Here is a 22099-nt window from a genome sequence, read left to right on the forward strand (position 1 = left end):
GGACCCAGAGACTAGGCCGACTCTGGGCCGGGTACCTTCATGGTCTCTGCGGTTCCCTTCACAGTCACCCTCCAACTGTTAGCCTTTACAGAATTAATAACAGAATCAGGTAAGTAGGCCCAGAGACTAGGGAACTGAGGAGCTGAGCCTGGAGAGAGTGGTATGACTCTCTCATTCTGTGACCGGGGCCTGCAACACCCGCCTACACACACATACACACACACACACACACACACACACACACACACATCGGCTAGGCAGAATTGGCTCCAGTGCAAGAGCCATACGCAAGCCCCAGGAAGCAAGCAAGCAGTGGGTCTTGCTGTGCTGCTGCTGTGAGGGCCTTCAGACCCCTTCCTCACTGCTTTCCCCAAACCTGGGTTCAGAGCCACTGCAGGGACCCCGTGCACCAGGTGGTACAGTAAAGGCTAGCAGGTGTGGGCAGGCATGAGGGCCACGGGCATCTGGGAAGGGTTCTGTAGTAACTCCTCTCAGTTTATGGCCCTTCCTTTTCCATTTGGGGAACAAAGACTCTTTGAGTGTGATGGAGGCCTTGACTCCTGAGGGTGACATCAACTGCGGTGAGTCACCACTCCCGGCAGCAGCTCCGGAGGGCTCAGCCCGGGGCTCTGCAAGGAAAACTCACAAACTCACTGAAGCGGGCCTGGAGGAAAAGGGGCCTGCCCCGGGTACGTGAGGGGCACCAGAGAGGAACTGAACAGGTGGCAACCTGCTGGAAGTGGGCAATTTCAGGAGCTCCTGAATATGCCGGGCTCTGCACTGCAAGGGGACACAGAACCAATGCTGGCAGGGCAGCAGGGTCAGGGTAGATGACCAGACGGTTCCCAACTGTTCCCCGGGGCCAGGGATGGCAGGAGGGCAGGGAGGGGCATGGAGGAGGCCACCAGCAGGAGAGGGGAGGCTAAAGGAGGTCTGCCCCCCAGCTCCCTAACACACACAGATACAGTCACACATGCACACACACACACATCCAGATTCACGCTCGTAAAACCACACTCATACACACACTCTCACCTATTCACAACACTCCCACGAACACTCACACACACATTCACAGATACAGATATCCATACACACACATTCACACACTCACGCGTGTATGCACACATATCCATACACACACCTTCACCCACTCTCATCCCATACTAACACACCCTGACACCGTCACACACACATCCACACACAAATCATTCGTGGAGACTCTCTCACACATTCACACACCCACACTCATCTACCCTGATCCATACACTCACACCAAAGCAACTCAGACTGAATTTGCTTGATATTTTGGGTTCCAATTACAGCCTCGTTTGAAAAGGATTCTGCAGCTAAAAACTAACCCCCCAACACAAAGCCACCCATTAGAAACCCTTCCACGTTATAGATGTTGAACTGCGGGCACTGCAGGGGCAGATGTTTGCCTGGGGACCCACAGAGAGTCTGCAGCCCACTCTTTCTTTTCTAGCTTCCTCTTTAAAGGTCTGGAGATCTTCAGCTGCACTTCCTACACACAGGGTTTCAGTTTCTCTGATGTGGGCACATTTTCTGGATTCTGCCCTTATCAGTAAAACCTTCTTCTCAGGATATTAGATTTGGGTCATGTCTTCGCACAGCATCGAGCCCAATTAACTCATTCTCTTGGAAGCAATGCTAGAAATGGCTGAGCAAGAAGTATGAACCGCAAGTGATATGGGTACCTGGCAGAGCCTGGCACAGGTAGGTGCCCAATGAATGTTAATTTCATGAATGTATGAGGAAAGTGTAACAATAGCTCGTGTGTAGTGAGCTCTTATTATGTCCTGCGCGCCATGTACTTTACCTGCGGAGCAGTGGTTCTCAACCCTGGCTACACAGAATTACCGGGGAGATTTTTAAAAAATATTTATGCCAGGGGCCCACCCCTAGATATGTTGATTCAGTTTGTCCAGGCATGGCCTGGGCACCAGCCTCCCAGGTGATCCTGATTCACAGCCATGGAGCTCTCCACAACCACCCCACTCTTACTGTTCCCAGTCGACAGATGAAAGAACAGAGGCACAGAGAAGTTAAATAACTTGCCCGAGGGCACACAGCTATCAGGTCCTAGAACTGGCGATTTTAAGATATGAACCTTAAAGGTCTGAGGCAAGGAGTTGAGTCTCCCTCTGCTCCTCTGCTCTCCAGGAATGTCACTTCAACCCAAGGCTGCCCCACTCCAGGGAGCACACCTTGACTGTCCCGGCCCTCGGTGACCTTGGGCCCGTCTGCCTCCCTATTCCCATTGCCCCGCTGCCGATCCCCACTGCTCTGAGCACCGACACTCAGCACCTGCCTCTCAGGAAGGAGCTTTGCCCCCAGTGAGAGACAGTCTCTCACGGGCTGCATCTTCTGAGCAGATCTGGGAGGGAACTGGACTGCCACTGCTCTCATTTTGGCCAGCCTGACATATGTTCCAAACTAGAGAAGGATCTCCAAGCAGCACACTATTAGGGAGAAAGATTCAGCCAGGTCTGGCTTCAAATCCCAGTTCAGCAATTAAAAGCTGTGCAACTTTGCACAAGACACTTCAGCTCTCTGAGCCTTGGTGTCTACATCCATAACACAGGAATAATGCCACCTACTTCAGGAGAGACTTTCGAGAATGACTTGAGATAACAGACGTAAAATACTAGGCAGAGGGCCTAGCAAAGCATACATTCAATATAGCACAGTGGTTGTTGTTGCTGCAATTATCGTCAATGATATTAGCCTTCTTTTCTTTCCCCTGAATAATTGCCAGGAAAGATAGGTTTGTGCAATTTTCCCTCTGGGTCTCAGTTTTCTCACCTGCAAAATGGGGTGAAATGACCTCCTTCAGCTTAGTTGCAGTGAAGGTCAAATGTGGTTCTGCATGTGAAAATGCTTTGTTAAGCATAGCCTGCTCAGGTGTAAGGAGCAACTAACATGGACAGAGAGCTCCAAACAGGTGTAGGGGCCTGAGAGGGCTGTTTTTCTCAGATTAGTGAAATTTGAACATGCTGAAATTTTATAATGTGGCCAGTGGAACTTCATAAGCAGAATTTCCTGTCCCAGCCTGGGAATGGCTTGAATAAAATGGGGCTGACCAAGAGGAGCTGGAACCTGGAAATTGGTTTAGCATTCCCACTCCATCCCCTCCTGACCCCAGGGCAGGACGCTACAGTCAGGCTAACTGCAGCTGCTGGAAGAAACAACAGCTAAACGATAGTAATGGCCCATGTTCACTGTAGTGGGTTGAATGATGGCCTCTAAAATGATAGGTCCATATCTTAATCCCTGGAGCCTGTGAACGTGACCTTATTTGGAAGAAGGGTCTTTTGAAGATATAATTAAGGATCCTGAGATGAAGAGACGATCCTGGATTATACAGGTGGGCCTTAAGTCCAATGACAAGTGTCCTTATAAGACACAGGGGAGATTTGACAGAAGAGAAGGCGACATGATCATGAGGCAGAGATTGGAGTGATGCAGTCATGAATCAAGGAATACTGAAAGCCCCCAGAGCTGGAAGAGGCAAAGAAAGATTCTCTCCTAGAGCCTCCACCGGGAGTGCAGCCCTGCCAACACCTTGACATTGGACTTCTGGTCTCCAGAACTTTACCAGTTTGTGGTAATTTGTTAGAGCAGGCAAAAAACCTAATACGTTCATTGAACACTTACTGTATGCCAAGTCCTATTATAAGTGTGGCTCCTGTACTGAGTCATTTAATACTCACAATAACCCAGTGAGGAAGGTATTATTACCTGTATTTCATACATGAAGAGATTGAGATGCAGAGGGATGAGGTCATACAGGTAGTAAGTGGCAGAGACAAGATGTGGACCCAGCCTGGGTCCATTCTCTATGGACACAGGGTTAGGCAGGGCCCTAGCTGCGATGGGGCTTCCCTCGGATCACAGCACAGCCACAGCAAATGAGCTGCCTCCCAGACAGGCTGATGGGAGGCCGAGTGCCCTGAGTGACTAGATCCCACTGACTGACAACAGGCAGAGGCAGCCACGTGGCCTCAGCTGGGGGAAGGAGGTTGGTGATCTGTGGGATGCAGAGAGGCTTGGGAGGTCCAGCCCAGGGGGCCTGGGCATGTCAGCGAGGGTTCTACAGCCAGGAGGAAGCTTGTGGCCTCCAAGGGAGCTGCTCCCCAGAGAAAGCCTGTCCCAAGCCGGAGGAGGCCACGCTTCCAGGAGGGGCAACAATAGCTACTTCCCTTGCCTCCCCACCTTCCCCTTGCCCTTCCCTGAGGGAAGTCCTCTCCAGCCACACTGGGAAGCTGGGCCTCAGGGTTGATTTTTTCCTAAATGCCTGCAAATGGATCACCCCACCTTGCCAAGAAACCCTCCTTTGGTAAGTTTCCCAGGAAGCTCCAGTTCCTCACTTCTATGTTATTATCTGTTTATTTGCCTATGTCTCCCACCAGCCTGTGAGCCCTTCGGGGGTCAGGCATCATCTGTTTCATGTTTATATCTCCCAACTTCATCCTCACCCCTCTAGCACAGGGCCTGCCTGAGTTAGGCAAAAATTGAGCATTGATGGAGGAATGAATGAACGAATAATGCACACATGAGTGAATGAATGAGCTTAATGGATTCTGGAGAAGAGTGACCGTATGCCTGTCTTACCATATTACATTTATTGTCATCAATACATACAATCAATACAGTCTTTTTCAGCAATTACAAAGAACTCTAATGAATGCCAGCTGTTTGTCACAGTGATCCCACCAGCACCATTTAGCTCAATATGCACTTAACAGCCTAGCTCTCATCTGATCCAACTGTTGAAGTATAATATAATATTAATAGCCAAACAGAGGCCTGATGTTAACTTTTCTGAGGGCTGCAATCTTCCATCGTTTTGGCTGACCCTTAAGCAAGAGGGTGCAGAATGACCAGCCTTCTGAAAAATGCCTGCCTTGGCTCTCACCCACCAAACTGAGCTGGGAGTGCCACTCTAAAACACACTGGCCTCTTAGATTTCAGACTGCATTCCAGCTGCCTCCCTGGAACAAGGGTCCGGGTAGGGATTATGGACAATGTACGCTTCCCCTTCTCGTGATATACTATTAGGTTCTTGAGGTTTGGCTGGAGACCTCAGAGAGGCTGCTCGTCGCCTATCTGGGGGCTAGAGCATGAGCTAGGGCCACTGGGCAAGATGGGGAGGGACAGGCCAGCCCTCGAGGTCCTGGGAGAAGAAGGGTAAGATTCCTGCTCCTTCCTGCATCCTCACCCCAACCTCCAGCCCCACGTTGTAAGGCATGGGGGTGGGAGGGGCATCGATGGTGGGAGGAGCTTGAAAGAGTAATTCTGGAGCTTTCTAAGTCTCTAAGTAAGGCAGGTCCTTGGGTATTTCTTGAGTTCTTTCGCATGATTGACACCACGTGGCCCATAAAATCTCTTACAGAGTTAGAGATGCTAACCATATGCAATTCAGTCATAATTTACATTGTGCCAGCCCCGAGAGAAATGCAGCCACAAGGGGAGGATGGATCTCGGAAGGGGAGGCAGGAGTGGACCTCCCTGTCTTTCACTCTATCCTGGTCCCAGTCCAGGGTTCTGGCATTGCCCACAACCAGCATTCAGTGGCCACACTTGTTTGGACTTGGGCCTGGGGTGGACTCTGGTCCCCAAGTAGCTCTCAGCCTAGTAGAGAGGGCAAGACACCAACACACAGAGCCCTGGTACAGGTGCCTGAACTGAAGGACAAGGCAATGGAGATGGGCCTGGAAGGCTCTGCACAGGTGAACATGGTGGAGCAAGCAGAGCATACGCAAACCTATGGAGTTAGGAAACTGAGGGGTATGTGGGTAGTCCTGGGGGATGGGAGCAATGGGACTCTTAGGTAACCTCCAACATTAGCACAGAAAGGAGAGAATTATGACGCCAGGTTAGAAGTGTGAAGCCAACATCAGCTCATTTACTCTCAGGACAATTTGATAAGGTGGGGACAATTGCACTCCCATTTTGCAGATGGATAGACCAAGGCTGAAGGAGATCAAGGCCACAGAGCTGGACTGGTGTGGTTGGGACTCACACATGGGTCATCTGAGGTCCTTCCCAGCTCCTTCTACTCTTAATCACTTTTTCACTCGGGAGACTGGAAACAGTTTAGGGAGAGCCTTGAACGTCAAGCCAAGGAGACTAAAATTTATGCAACAGGCGATGGGGTGCCTTGAAAGGTTTCTGAGGAAGGCTGCCACTGACCATTTTAGGAGGCATCACCACTTCACCTCGAGCTGCTGCCCCGGCAGTCAGGCCCCTTCCTTTCCCTTGCCAAGCAGAGGGTGGAATTGGGCGATTTGGAATGTGGAGCGAAGGCGGTCGTTTGGCAACAGCAGGAGACATATTTTCCTGCAGCCTCTCAGCACTTGGCATGTGATGCCGTGGGCACGGCCCAGGGCGTCGCAGCAGATGAGCTTGTATGAATTCAGCCAGGACAGGGAAGCAGCCGGCAGAATGAGTTCACAGCTTCAGCAGGAGCTGTGAAATCTCGCCTACACTGAACAGGCTGATAGAGGCCTGGAGACTCGGGGTGACCTTCAGAGCTGGGAAGGACTTCAGTCCAGTGTCCCCAAGATGAGAAAACTAAGGCCCAGACTGACGATGTGACTTGCCCAGCATATCGTGTTCCCACAGTTATCGACTATCCAGGCCACTCTCACCCACTGCCCTAAGAAGGTGAGGCACAGGGAAGTGCTTGGTACACAGTAGGCACCCAATACGGGAATGGATGCATAGTGGGGCCTGTGGTCCTCACATATAACAACTCGATGCCATTGAGTAGGGGGAAACAAACGACGTAAGAAATTTGTCCTACAGCTGTTATCAAACACACTGCTTCTTTCTACAGATTTTCCTGCTCCACTGTGCAGAGACCTGCTCTCTGTGGGATGCTGGAGCCCCGTTTGGCTCTGAAATGGGATTTGAGTTTAAGGGAACAGCCAGAACAGCTGGTGACCCTGAAGTCATATTTTGAAACAGGCTGACTCTTGTTTAATCTAGATGAAAGTATAGCTTGATGGCCTCCAAATGTTAGCTGGAGGAAGAGCCCGTGCACCTCCAGAGTAATGGGAGAGGGAACCAGACCCTCCAAGGTGCGTACCCAGGAGATGCCCCTAACTGGAGGCCTGAAACTGAGGGTGACCTCGGGGGCACCCGAGGAGGACGAGCCTCGAGCCTCGCCCAGCAGATGCAGGGGAAGGACGTGGAATTCTGTGCCAGAGAGACCTGCACGCAAGGCCTCATCCACTTACTAGCCTTGTGCCAGTTCCTTAACTCCTCTGAGCCTTAGTTTCATTATCTGGACAGAGAGATGACAATACCCAGCCCTCAGGGTGGTAGTGCAGGGTAATGTCAGGTGCTGAGCACATCTTATTTATCTGTCCATTCATTCATTCATTAATTTACAAATATTCTCAAGCACCAGCCACCAGGTGCCTGGCACTGCTACTGTGGGAGATTCACGGGTGAACAGGACAGATGTGTCCCCTGCCCTCGTGGCGTGTATGCTCTAGCACTGTGTTCCTGGATGGGCAGAAAAACCACCTGAGGGCTTTAGAAGACTGATTCTCAGCTCCATACCAATCAGGACCTCTGGGGGAAAGGCCTAGGCCTCCACATGTTTTAAAAGCTCCCCAGTGACGCTGCTGTGCACAGGGTGCGGTTCATGGTTTCGGGGAGAGCTCTCACCCACCAAGGGCTTGTCATCTCGGGCTCTACCCTGAGTGCCTCACACAGCCTGGGAGGTGGGACCTCCACTACCCCCTGTCCAGATAGGGAACCAACCCTCCTCCTGAGCAATTTGCCCAGGTCACACAGCTGATAAATGGAAGAATTGGGATTTGAAATCCAGCTGATGTTTCCAAAGCTCAGCTCTAACCATATGCTGCTAGGCACAGAAGAGACCCTCAGTGTGTGTGAATTCCTGTCCCCCGTCTTTCCTCCCACATCCCTGAGGATGGGACAGATGGACAACATGTCTACAGTCAAGCAGCAGCAAAACTGGGGAATTTGAGGGTGGTGTGATGCCACCCACCTGGACATCGGAAAACCGTTCTAAATCCAGTTCTTCTATATTCCGGCTGTGTGACTCTCATCATGTCCCTTGTTCCCTCTGAGCCTCCACCTTCCCCTCTGTAATTTAGGAGAGCCAGAATAGAGGATCCTGAAAGTCCAACACTTTCTGGGTCCTCAAGGTCCCCGGTGGGTTTTGATGGGAGCGAGGTATTTGGGGGACCCACGGACCCTAAGAAGGGAGCTTAGGAGCCCCAGCTACCCAAGGTGCATGAATGGTGAACTGTGCTTCTCCCTCAAGGAGCCTGGACCACACAGGGTAGGAGGCTGCCTCCAAAGAGATTCTTAGAAACCTTGAACTTGAGTGGGACTGGCCAGTCTCCCGCATAAATATGCATGAACAGCATTTTTCACATTCCACCCAACCTTCCCATGCTCATGCACCCACACACTTATTCCTGGAAAGGTAAATTCAGATTGAGGAGGGAAGTTTTTTACAGCCACCAACACACACACATCTATTCATTCAACTAGCATTTATTCAGCACATGCTGTATGGCACCACTGTTCTAGGTGCTGGGGATCCAGCAGTGACAGACAAGTTCCTTCCCTCGTGGAGCTGAAAGTTCTAGTACAAGAGCTATGGAGAGCAGTGACCTCCATCTTGTTAATAGCAAGAGAAAAAAAAAATGTCAGTAGCCCCTTCCACACACAAGTGCGTTAGGTAACTATTGATGGAGGAAACGTTTATACAAGAAAGGGTTCTTGTACCCGCTACCATAATTCCAAGCCTCCCCCACCAATTGGGGATCTCAAATCTATATATAACATCATCTCCACTAAAGCATCACCATTAGAGAGAGGGGACCCTATACCTGAGGGCCTGGGTCTAGCCAGAGCCCCCCAGAGCTTGGAAATTTAATTAAAGCCTCCTCCCCTATCTTTAAAAGCACTTAAGTTTTGCACTCCATAATAACTGTGGGCTGTTTAATATAAAAATATTCTAAATTATTTTCCAGTTGCTACTGGACTCCCTGAGTTATCAACCGCTGAGTAAAATGGATGCAGGAAATAAACAATGTGGCTTTGCACACTGCTGTCACACAGCCAAGGACCACGAGCACACCCAGTTTGAGAAGCAGGTTTCTAAAGGAATGGCCTGGACAGGAGTGGGTAATGAATCACCATCTCCCACCATCTCTAAAGGAATTGCTTCCCATGTGAAAACATCTAAGAACTTCCCACCCAAGTTTTTCCCCCGCAAGACCTCTCTGTTTCCTGGCAAGAGAATTCTGCATGTGCTTGTGGATACACATTCTGAATACAGAGATCCAGAGAGAGAAACCAGAAGACATAATATAAGATCTGGATGAGCCTCAGAGCTGGTCCAACCCCTTCATTTCACAGACAGGAAGAAGCTTTTCAAAGCCAAGACTAACTGGAGACTAACTGCAGAGGGCAATTCTTAGAATCCTTTTCTCGTGTGACCTTCACAACCTCTCAGCCAGGTAGCTGTGATGGCCTGGGAGGCTCTGGGTGGCCAAGGTAAGACCAGAGACTCTGCTCCAGGCTCTCAGTCAGCCCTGCTTCCCTATCATTCTACTGCAAGTCTCTCATATACACTTCTCTTGGGCAACACAGAGGTGGAGACCCTGTGCCCCTCCCTGAAGCCATAAGCTCTCGGGTAAGTAGAGGCAAGAGCAGGGCAGGAAAGAGCACCCAGAGGCTCTCAGCCCATGGACCCTGGGCTATGAGCACTGGGCAGGACCCAGGGGGCAGTGGAAGCCCAGGTGCTCACCCAGGGCCAGGCTCGGGAAAGCAGCTACTGGAAGGAGGTTCTGCTTTCATGCTGGAGACCCCCCACTTCAGCCCCGTCCCATCCTGTCCTGTCCCATCCCAGCCTCCCTTCCCTTACCAGGCTCAGAGAATTGACTGCTCAGGCCACACCAGCGGCTGCTTCCATCCTATCCTCATCCTGTTGCCTCTATCTGGAACATTCCACTCCTCTTTTAACCCACCAGCCCCACCCCCTTTCCTGGCTAAATCTATTCACACCTCAGATCTCATCTTAAATGTCACAACCTGGGGAGACTTTCCTAACACCACAGTATTAGAGTGGCCAGGCATGTGCTTTCATAGCTCCCTGCACTTCTTCATAACACTTTTTACTGTTTATAGACATTTAGGGTCTTTTCTACAACCCTTTATTTAGTGTCTATGTCCCCCATTAGATTCTAGGCTCCATGGGGAAGGGTACCATGCTTATCTTGTTCATCATTTTATAGCCAGCATGTACACACTGCCTTGCACACAGTAAGCAGTTAATAAATATTTATTAAATAAAAGTGAGTGAACAAATGAGTGAATGAAAAACCTACCAGGCTATAACAGGCAGGATGACCATTTATACCTAGAAATTTTGGCATTAATTCTATCCAACTCACCCACCCATACTTGCAGAGTCCTTGCTTATCTCCCTGCACTGGAAGGTCAATGATTCTGAACCCTGGAAATGAATGGCACTGTCCCGGCTCTCCCCATCCTTAGGTAGATGGGCTTGCAAGTGACTCTGATGGAAGAAACCAGGAACAAGCAATGCTGAGGGAGGCCATAGGAGGGTTTAGGAACCATGTCAGTTAGCACTGAGGTTGAACGTCGTCACCGTGGCCATTACCCTTCATCGAGGGATCATGGTGTGCCAGGCACTGTGCTAAGAGCTTTGGGGACATGACTCCAGGTACTCAACCAAAGAACTCCGAGATAAGTACTATTATCATCTCCACTCTACTTTACTACTCTTTACTAGGACTAGTAAATTGTCCAAGGTCACCAGCTAGTACGTGCAAAGCCTAGAACAAAACCAGCCCTGCCTGACCCCTAGCCCCAGCACTTGACCACCACGCTACAAGGCGCGCCCCTCAGTTCCGTTTCACTCCCATCAGCCAGGGGCCGGGGTAAGGTGTAGATTCTGATGCAGCAGGTCTGGGGCTGGACCGGGGAACCCTGCATTTCTAACAAGCTCCCCAGTGGTGTTGATGCTGCTGGCACAGGGACCACACTTTGAATACCAAGTCTATAAAGGAGAAAGAGGATCTCAACAGGGCAGGGAGAGTATTCCAGACTGTGGGGCAGCGCTAGCAAAGGTAGGAGGAGGGAACATACTTGTAAATTCAGAGACAAGTGGAGTTCAGCGTAGTTGGAGCCAGGGCCCCGTAGCTGGAGCCAGGGCACCGGGAGCGCTGGGAGGGGAGAAGAAGCCTTGAGCTCCAGCCCGAGGAGAGTGGAATTTAAGGTGCTGTAAGGGAAAGCAGGGAAGGGTTTTAAGGGGATGTGACATAATGGGACCTGCCACTCGGGTTGCTGTGAGAAGATGCACTAGAGGACAGAGAGATGGGAGGACCTATTGGCCAGGACAGGGAGCTGCTGTGACAGTCCCTTAGTGAGCACGACACAGGCCTGAACCCAGTGGGGCAAAGGGATGAAAGGAAGAGATTGGATGCAACAGACCTTGCAGGAGCAGAATCAGTTTCTTCGAAACAAAGCTACAACACTCTTTCCAGGTGCTAAAAATATCTCAACCAATCCATGCACTGCAGCGACAGTGCGGAGATGACAAAGCTGATGGCAGATATAAATTTAGGTGCACACAATTCCAGCAAAGTCTCAAACAAAACTACTCTTAGAAATGGGGCCCACCAACCAGTTCTTCCAATCGGCCATACAGTCTCCGTGGTGACCCAATCTTTTCCTTTCTTTGCAGATTAAGTATCTGAGTCCAAGAACAGAAGTGACTTCGGCAAGCTTCCCAGGGAGGGTCCAGACCCCAGGAATCCTACCACTAGCTTAGTGCTGTACACCCGAGAGCACTTCCTTCAGCAGAGAAAATGAGGACATTCAGCCGTAGTTTGATAGCAGCCCACACTTGCAAATACTAAACAAGAAAAACCATTCCACTTCTTCAACTGGAAGCTCATATTCTAATAAAAGGGGAGGGGGGAGATGCTGAAATGAAGCCATCTACTCTAGACAGTTAAGCCTGAAATAAAATTAGAAAATGTGTCACGTGGAAAAACTGTGCAGTGAGAAATGATTTCATTTTTCCCTCCCTTTTTCTTTCTGTGGGAGAGTGAGCAATTTGGCATTTCAACTAGACAGGGAAGGAGAGCAGCTGTGGTCTCTATTTCGTACCAAATACACACAGCCGTTGGGCACAGTTCTGTATCCTGACCCATGGAACAGGATGTCAGTGAAGGATGGGAACTGGACTGAGCGCTGCTGAGTTGAATCACCTCCCCCAACCACGCAAAGTTTGGGCGAAGTGAATTCAGATATCCTAGAATGTTCCTGCTAACAGTGCTTTTAGGATTCACCTGGTCCAACCCCCTCATTTCCCAGATAAGGAAACTGAGGCCCAAAGAGAGCCAGTGATTTGCCCAAGACAGAAGAGCAGGGGAACAGCAAAGTAGAGCCCCTCCAGTGCCTCCAGGGCACTGGGGCCCCACCGTGGCTGGCGGTGACCTGAATGAATATAGCAGGCTTCCACTGGGTTATGCGTTTAACAAGCATTGACTGAGTACCTGCCAGAGCCAGGCATGGGGCTAGGTGCTGGGGGTACAGGGAGAATAACCTTAGCTTGGACTCTCAGGGTGCCCCACCCCTGGCATTCCAGCCACCCTGGGGGCTGTGAGCTTTGAGATCAGGCTAAGAGGAAGGATATTCTTGGAGATGAGGCCAAAACAGCACACTGGTAGGACTTCAGAGGGTCTCAAATGCCATGCTAAGGAGTGTTAAAATCATTTCCTAGGGCTGCTGTAATAAATTATTGCAAATTAAGTGACTTAAAGCAACACAAATGTATTACCTTACTGTTCTGTAGGTCAGAAGTCCAACACAGATCTTGGATAAAAATTAAGCAGATCATGCTCCTTTCTGGAAGCTTTGAGGAAAAATTCTTTTTTTTTCTTTTTCTTTTTCCAGGTTCTAGAGGCTGCATGTATTCCTTGCCTTGTGGCGTCTTCCTCCATCTTCAACAGCAGCAAAGACTAGTCAACTCCTCACTTCACCTCCCTCTTCCACTTTTAAAGACGCTTGTGATTACACTGGGCCCACCTGGGTAACCCAGGATCCACTCCCTTTTTGAAGGTTAGATGATTATCAATACTAATTCCACCTGCAACCCTAATTCCCCTTTGTCTGGTAACCTAACATATTCATAGGTTCTGGGGATTAGGATGTGGACACAGTTGGAGGGCCAGTACTCTGCCTACCACAGTTGGTTAGCATAGGAAGATGACAAAAGGTTCTAAGGCAGGGGGTGACATAATAAGAGCTGGTTTTACACTGCTGCTCAAACTTTAACGTGCATGTGAATCACCAGAGAGCTTGTTAACAGGCAGATTCTGATAAATTGGGTCTGTGAGTGGGACTGGAGATTCTGCATTTCTACTAAGTTCCCAGGTGATACTGATAATGCTGGTTGGTGGACCACACCTGAGTGGCAAGAAGCTAGAAGACTCCTGTGGCTGCAATATAGGGGGTGGGTGGAGGGAATGGAGGCCAGGAGACAGACCTGTTTGCTGAAAACAAAGACAGAACAAGCCAGGCACTAAGACTGTGCAGCTGGAAGGGGAGAAGCAGCTGGCTCACCTAACTTCAGATGGTTCTTTGTGTGACGCTGTTGAAACTGCATGGATTTAGGTGTAGTTTGTCATCAGCTTTTGGACTCTCTGTTCTACAGGATGCAATGGTTATAACTTTCCAGCACTGGAAAGGCATACCTTCACTTTTCTTTCATGAAATGTATTCCACCCCTGACGTATCTGTTACACCCAGCCCCTGCTCCCACCCGCTTTGGCCCCTCCACCATGACCACCACCGTCATCACCATCACCATCACCATCACCATCATCACAGTGCATGGCTGCGGGTGGTCTTCCAGCAGAGCTGGAGGCTCACACAGACTCTGCTATGGTCCGGGGTTCCTAATGCTAGGTTTTCACTAAGATCTCCACAGTCCCAGGCTTTGAATATTCATTCATGAATGTATTCAAACACTCACTGTGTCCATTTGGTGCCACGTCAGACGCTGAGGAAACATGGATAAATAACATAGTTTCTGCCCTCAAGGAACTCACAGAGATGTGGGAGCAGGAAGGAAAGAGGTACAGAACTGGTCACCAATTACAGGCCCCATGCTTCCCTTCTTACTCCTCATAGTAGGAATTATTGTCCCAATTTACAGATAAGGAAAACATGGATAAGAGAAGTCACTGGCCCCAGGTCACTCAACAGAGCTGAGATCTGAACCCAGGACGTGGGTTCTGGGGTCCAGTGGCAGCTCTGCCTCTCACCTGTGTTGCGACCACGGACAGGGCCTTTCCTTTCTGGGACTCAGGATTGTCACTTTTGAAAGGAAGCCACTGGACTGCATTGCTTGTTCTCAACCCTGGCTGCACTTTAGAATCACACCAAGAGCTTCTGAAACCTGCCCAAGACTGGACCCCAGGCACATTAAGAATCCTGGACGCGGGGAGGACTGGGCTTCAGATTCCTCTTGAATCCCTGAGGTGATTCTAAGGTGCAGCCAGGGTTGAGAACCACCAAGGTCCTTGTGACCTGAGCTCTTGCATTCTAATTTCCTGAAAAAGCCTCTTCTCCTCTAGCCCTACCACAAGGCCTGTGCCAAATGGATAAATGAACGGTAGGGGCGAGGGAGGAATCCCCAACTCCATTTAACTAAGGACAATTTGGAGCAGTAATGCTGGCACTGTCCCTTGCGCTGTTGTCATTTTCTCCTTTCAGTTAGAAAAATAGCATCAGTGCAGTAAGTTAGGTAGGTATTCTCTTATGCTCTTGCAGGGAGTACAAATTACTATGCCTTTCCAAAAAATGCAATGAAAGCCTTAAAACAAAAAAAAAGGGCAAGCACTAGACCCAACAGTTTGTTTTAGGAATTTGTGCTAGGAAATAGTCACAGGAATGGTCAAATAAAGAGCTACAAGAATAGGGTCATCACAATAGTGTTTATGGATGTAAACAATTGGAAACAGCCTAAAGGCCTAAAAGAGGCCTAGTTTAATTATGGGACATCCACATAATGAAATACTATTTCGATTACAAAGGATTTAGGGAAGAATATTCAATGTTCCAGAGGAAGTATCTAGATAATTGTTAAGGAAAAAAATGCCAAGCAACAAAATACAATGTACAGAAGGATCTATTCGCATTATAACATATGTGCATATTTAGGCACAGAAGATAAACTTGAAAAACAGTCCACCAAATGTTAGCAGGATTTATCTCCAAGTCATGTGAAAATATGCGACTTTTTTAAACTCCTTTTTTTTTTTCCAACCTAGATTTTTACAATGACTATTATTTTTATTATCAAAATATTTTAATGTTACTGAAAAATATAAATCTCTTCTTTCAAAGCTTGCTTACCTCCCTCCACCACCTCCATCTTCTGGTGGACATGGACATCCCTACTTCAGTGTTGAAGAGGCTTGCTTGCACCCTCATTAGGACACTCAGGACAAGGGCCACAGCATTCAAGCCAGCTACTGCACACTGGTCTCTACTACTAGATTGTGAGTCCTTCCAGGATGGGCACTGGGTCCAGTGTGGCTCTTTAGTCACCCTGCCACCTATCCCAGTGGTCCTCAGAGAGGGCAGGCAGCCAGAAGATATGGGAGGAAGACAGAAATCTATAGTAGTAGCCAAAACACAGAACAGGGCAGACAGTTTTGAGGACTTCAGCAGACGTTTGCTTTGGGAGGAGACTAGTTGCAAAGACCTCCTGGTGGTGGAGGGGACTTTTAAGCTGGGCCTCATCTGAGTCCCTCAGTGATAGGAGGGGTGACTCCCAGACAGACCTAAGGCAGGGCTGCTCTCTGCAAGCCAGACTCTAGCCAAGCTCCCCAAACCAAAAAAGGGGCTGCCCTAACACCTGAAGTCAAGGGTCCTTCTCACTTAAGAGAGATATGAGGGCCCTCAGAACTGTTTTCTGCCGTGTCCAGTTCTTTAAGTCATCCATGGCATGCAACAAGTGTGAAATGAATTGGACTGGATAAAGTTGGGTTGGGATGGATTACACTGGATTAGGTTGGGTTGGGTTGGGTTGAGTTGATTCTGATTGGAGATAAGGGGTGGGTTGCACTCAATAGGTGACCTAGGCCTCATTCTTGCCTCATTAGATCTTGCCCAGGAAGAGGTCTGGGGCTTCTCCAGGTTCTGCTCTAACCCTAGACTTTTTTCTCTTGAATTGGGGTAGCAGAGGAAGGTGGTCAGTCAGCAAACCGGGCCACTCCAACACCTCTGACCCACCCCAGCTCCCTGGGCTCTGTGTCGACAGCAATAGCTCAGGCCCCACAGTCAGCCGCTCCTCTGACTTTGAAGCCTTAGTTGCTCATCTGTTCTCCTTACTGCATATTAATGTCTTAAATTGAATCTTATTGTTAAGATTGCCTTGCCTTTTATAACCCTCACCTGCCCACCACCACTATGACACTCCAAGTATCCAATCATATCATGAGAAAATTATGTGATAAATCAGTCTATGCTAAGGAATTTACAGCTTAATAGAGGAAGCAGGGGTAACTTCCCTTACCAGATTTTAAAACACGTTACAAAGCAACAATTATCAAGACCATGTGGGATTTTTTTAAACAACACATACGCACAAGAAAGCGACCAATAGTATGTATAAAGATTCCACAAAAAAATTCTATTATTAAAAGAAAAATTTTATATGATAACCAGAAGCAGTACTAGGATGGAGGAATAGTTTACATTTTAGTTAGTATTTCAGGGAATCCTGGGTACCACTTTGGAAAAGAACTGACCTCAGAATACACTCTATGTAATCTATTTAATCGATGGTTCATTTTAACTGGATCAAGCTGTAGACATTCAAAGAAAACTTGAAAATAAGCTCATATATTTAGCTAGCACAGAAAGATAAACGTGCAGCTTTTGACAAAATAGAGGCTTTCAGGAATAAGATGAGTGGGATAAGCTAGAAAATAAATTGTTTACACAAATAGATGTAATGAGAAAAAAAGATAAAGAGCAAAGTAACATTAGTGTAAATTCCAGCCTAACCAGTTATTAAAGTCATTAAAGAAAAGAAAACTAAAAGCCCTATAACGTGCCCTGATTACTCAGCCATGGCCACTCCACAGCTGGCAGAGCCATGGAAGACTCAGGATGACTTAGACACTGCAGAGGACATGGTAAATCGGCACATTCTCTCTAGACCACAGTCTGGACCTGCCCATTCATTCCCTCTTTGATTCATTGAAAGAGTTTGGGGAGCATCCACTCTGTGCCAGGTCCTGTAGGTTCTGGGGTTCAGAGTCGGGCAAGGCCCAGTCCCCACCTCACAGAACTTCCTGTGTAGTGGTGGGAGCAGACAAGTAATCAATGATCATGGTCCATTCTGGGAAGCCCTGTGACTGAGAGATGGTGATATACAGTGTTAGCCCAGAGGAGAGACACTCAACATGCCTGGTAGAACAGGAGGACTTCCCAGAGAGGAATCTTAAAGGATGAATGAGGGGGTGCCAGGTGAAAAAGGGGAAAGGCATTCTCAAGAAGGGACTGGCCCATGCAAAGACACAGAGGTGGGACAGTGAATATCTCACCCAGAAACCTGCCAGGGAGCGGCTGCTGTGAGCCCAAGTCAAGAGGGACATTGTGTGAGTGGAGAACGGGAGGTAGGCAGAGGCCAGACCACAAGGGGTACTTGGGGGCAAGGAGCATGACTCCATCCTAGGTACGCGGAGAACCCAGAGAGAGCAATTAAACTAAGGAGCGGCATGATTCAATTTGTATCTCAGAAAGATCCATCTAAATAGACAATAAGAACTATCCAACTAGTTCTGTTATTTGATGGGCAAATCTGTTTGAGGGGATCTAGTCAAAGGAAATAATCCCAAAAGAAAACAAAGGCCATTTGTCTGAAGATGTTCCCAGCAGCACTATTTATCATAATGACAAAATGGCCAAAGTCCACGTGGCCAACTCTGGATGAATGAGGCATGATCCACACCCTCAAGGTGCTCTCATAGGAAGGAGAGAGAAATAAACATACTGTCGGTACAGGGGGGACAGTGGCTGGTGCCTGGAGAGACAGGTGAAGGGCTGTGGCAGTTTAGTGATGAGAAAGCTTAGCTGGGGAGATCCAGAGAAGGCACCCTGGAAGAGGTGCCGTTTAAGCTGGGAGGTAGAATTAGGCCCTAAAGAGAAACAAGGCGAGGGAGTGTATTTTAGACACGGAGATTCATCAAACCTTGTGCAAAGTCAAGGAGACTGCAAAATCCCAAATATACATGGGGAGCTGTGTGTGGTTCAGTGTGCCAGGGGTTTTCAGCCTTAACTCTGCTGTAAAACACATAATGGCAGGACATTATGCCACCACAGGCATTCCTAACTTTAGAGAAAACCAGAAATTTAGCCAGTAATTAAAACACGACAATCATTCATATTCATCACAACTTCTAATGGTATGTGAGCAACACGAGCTCATTTCAGGTTGGGGCACAGGTAAGGCAGGAGGCCAGTGATGTAAAATCTTAGGTGTGACTCTTACCCCCTTCTCTCTCACTCAGGAAAGCACATCAGCTGGCCACCAGCAAGAATGAGATGATTAGAGGGAAAACCTGAACCTGCCCTGACTGGTATTCAGAGTTTCCCCCAAATGGCCAAGAAGCTCAACATCATTGGTCATTCAGGAAATACAAATCAAAACCACAGTGAGATACCACTTCATACCCACTAAGATGGCTGTAATCTGAAAAGTAGAAAATAACAAGTGTTGGCAAGGACATGAAAAAATTGGAACCCTTGTACACTGCTGGTGGGAATGTGAAATGGTTCAGCCACTGTGGGGAATAGTTTAGGAGTTCCCCACAATTTAAGCACGGAATTATGATATAATCCCGCAATTCCACTGCTAGGTATACAGCTGAAATAATTGAAAACAAGTACTCAAATCCATGTACCCAAATGTCATGAAAGCACTAATCATAATAGCCAAAAGGAGGAAACAGCCCAAAAGTCTCCATCAATGGAAGAATGGATAAACAAATTGCGGTAAACAACGGACTATTATTTGGCCATAAAAAAGTGAAGTCCTAATACATGCTCCAACATGGATGAACCTCAAAAACATTATGCTAAGTGAAAGAAATCAGATGCAAAAGGTCACATATTGTATGATTCCATTTATATGAAATATCCAAGACAGGCAAATCCATAGAGACAGAAAGCAGTTTTGTGGTTGCCCCGGGCTGGTGGAGTGGGGATGGGGGGAATGGGGAGGGACTGCTTGATGGGAATGAGGTTTTCTTTGGAGTGATGAAAATGTTTTGGAACTAGAGATGACGGCTGCACAACATTGAAAATGTACTAAATGCCACTGAATTGTCATTATGAAAATGGCTAGTTTTATGTTATGTGAATTTCACCTCGATTTAAAAAAGTAAATCAAGATATCCAAATGTCCAATACATATACGAAAAGGTAATCGACTTAATAATCAGGAAAACATACATTAAGACGACAGTAAGATTCTAACGTGCACCCATTAGAACTGTAGGAGTTAAGCCCACTGACAACACCAAGTGCTGGTGAGGATGCGAAGAAACAGAGGCTCTCCTACCAGCTTGACGGCCGTGAGCCCTGGCACAACCATAGTGGAAGCTGTGCTGCCATTGTTCATTTGGAGGGCTTGCCTACCCTGTCAGCCAGCACTGCACTTCCATGTGTACAACCAACGGAAATGTGTGCACATGTGCACAAAGAGACGTGGACAAACAGCATGTCAGAGACACGTTACAATATTAGCCCCAAATGGAAACCACCCAAATGTCATTGGGAAAAAAATGGATAAATAATGGACAGTAAGTTAATACAGTGGGATACTGCACAGAAAGGAAGATGAATTAACTACAGTGAAATGCAACAGCATAAATGAATCTCAAAACTTAATATTTAGGGAAAGAAGCCAGACACCAAAGGAGACACCCCACATGTATAAAGCTCAAAAAAAAAGAAAAACTGAACTTCAGAATTTGGGGATCCACGCTTAGGTACTAACGTTATTTTCTAAAAGGAAGGAAGGAATCACCATAAAAGTCAAGGGGATGGTTACCTCTGAGGGGAGGGAGGGAATAATCACAGCCAAGGGGCACAGGAGAGCTTCTGGGGGCTATTCCATTTCTTGACCCACTTACATGAAAGTTTGCTTTGTGAGAAATCATGGGACTGTATTTTTGTGTGCACTTTTCTGAATAGATGTTATATTTCACAATAAAACAGTTTAAAGAAAAGTAGATCATTTGCACATATTAACATTTTGTTATCAGGAACAAATTAGTTATGACACCACTGCCCCTGTCTCACAACAACTTCCTTATCTTCTAAAAGAGCAGGCATTCCAGTGACACTGTAACTTTACCAGCTCAGCCCTCACCCACTAGGGGCACAAGGATTGATGCGAGGGACAAGGGGTCAACTGACAAGGGTCTCTTTAAACAGGGTGAGCCAGGAAACCCTCAGGAGCTGAGAAGCCTGGGGTCTCTGGACCTCGTTTCCTCATCTGAAGCACAGTCCCAGTACCCAGCTCCTGGAGCGATTGTGATGATTGGGTGAATGAAGTATGAACATATCACACATATGAAGTGGTTTACAAGTGTTAGCCTTATTAAACTTCATGCCAGATTTAGTTTGCAGGAGGATATTTCAGGCCTAGGAAGATTCTCCCCTCGAGGGACACTGAATATCCATCAATCACCCATCAGTAATGGGTATTCCTAACTTTAGAGAAAACCAAAAATTTAGCCAGTAATTAAAACACTACAATCATTCATTCTTCTCCTGAGGGTTTCCTGGCACTCCCCTTTTACATTAAGGATAGGGACAGGACTTCCTCTGTGTTAGAAAAACAGCCCTGACCTGGCATCCAGAGAGACAGCCTACAAACGCAGGAGGAGAAAGAAACACCAAATTTTCTTTCCCCAGAACCTTCTTCATTTTGGGGGTGGGGTTGCAGCAGAGTTCACAAAAGACCACAGAACCTGAAGCTGCCCTCTGCCGCTGAGTTGGCAGTACCTTATATCACATGCAAAACTGCAACGTTCTGACACGGGCCACGGCGCTGAGAAGCCAAAACTGTGCTCCAGCTGCCCTTTGGTCTGCAAGAAATGCCAGGCTGGACGCTCTGGCAGGAAAAGTTGTCATTGTGTTTGAGTATTGCTCCCAAGGAGGCAAGGATCTGGGCTGTCCCGGGCTTCCTTCAGCACACAAAGAGTTAACCATGGCCACCCAACAGTCCTCAGTTTCCTTCACAGAGACAGAGATTGTGTCCATTCCCCCCCCCCCCACCAGACCCCATCTCCCAGCACACTTATTCTATGGAGACTGTGTACTAATCTCCTAAATCCAAAAGCAGTCCGAGGTTACTATTTGGAGAGTGGTAGCTCTCTTGCAAAACTGCATGGAGAAAGGGCTGAGCAGGGAAGGACCAGAGTCTAGAGACCTTGGCACCCAAGCCCTGCCTTTTGCACAGGCCAGTTCTTAAGCCTCTCTCACCCTGAGTGTCCTCTTCTGTAAAAATGCCTGCATTGCTTTCCAACACAGCTATTGCAAGGATCAACCTGTAGTTTCAATCACTTATTTTGTGCCCAGTATGTGCCATGGTGTGGAAAGCATATTATTTCTAATATCTCTTTTAATCTTCACAGCATTCCTAGGAGGAAAGGTCGTCTAAGTATTCCCTTTTTTTGGATGGGGAAACTGAGGCACAGAGTGGTGAAATTCATTGTCCAATGGCACCTAACACAGCCACAATTCAAGCCCAGGAAGCCTGAACACACCTTAACTCAAAACTATTTTAACTCAGACTCCACTAGTCATACAACCGCCTCTGGGTGCTGGTGGGGAAAGTGAGGCCTGGGAACAGAAGGTACCAGATCCCCTGGTCCCCAGTCCATAGCTCTTCCCATCGCGCATGGAGCTACTGCCCACGATGGATGGGACTCTCCAGGTAACTCAGGGCTAAGTTAGGCATCAG

The 22099-nt window shown here is 48.0% G+C and overlaps 1 protein-coding gene across 7 annotated transcripts in view; it reads right to left on the bottom strand.

The window, feature by feature from the left end:
* Nucleotides 1-22099, bottom strand: part of COL15A1 (collagen type XV alpha 1 chain) — a 98794-nt gene that overhangs the window by 75405 nt on the left and 1290 nt on the right. The gene's annotated exons all lie outside the window — the stretch shown is intronic.

The sequence above is a fragment of the Balaenoptera physalus genome, assembly GCF_965194825.1.
Source record: "Balaenoptera physalus genome assembly, chromosome: 7".
In the NCBI taxonomy this organism is placed as follows: Eukaryota; Metazoa; Chordata; class Mammalia; order Artiodactyla; family Balaenopteridae; genus Balaenoptera; species Balaenoptera physalus.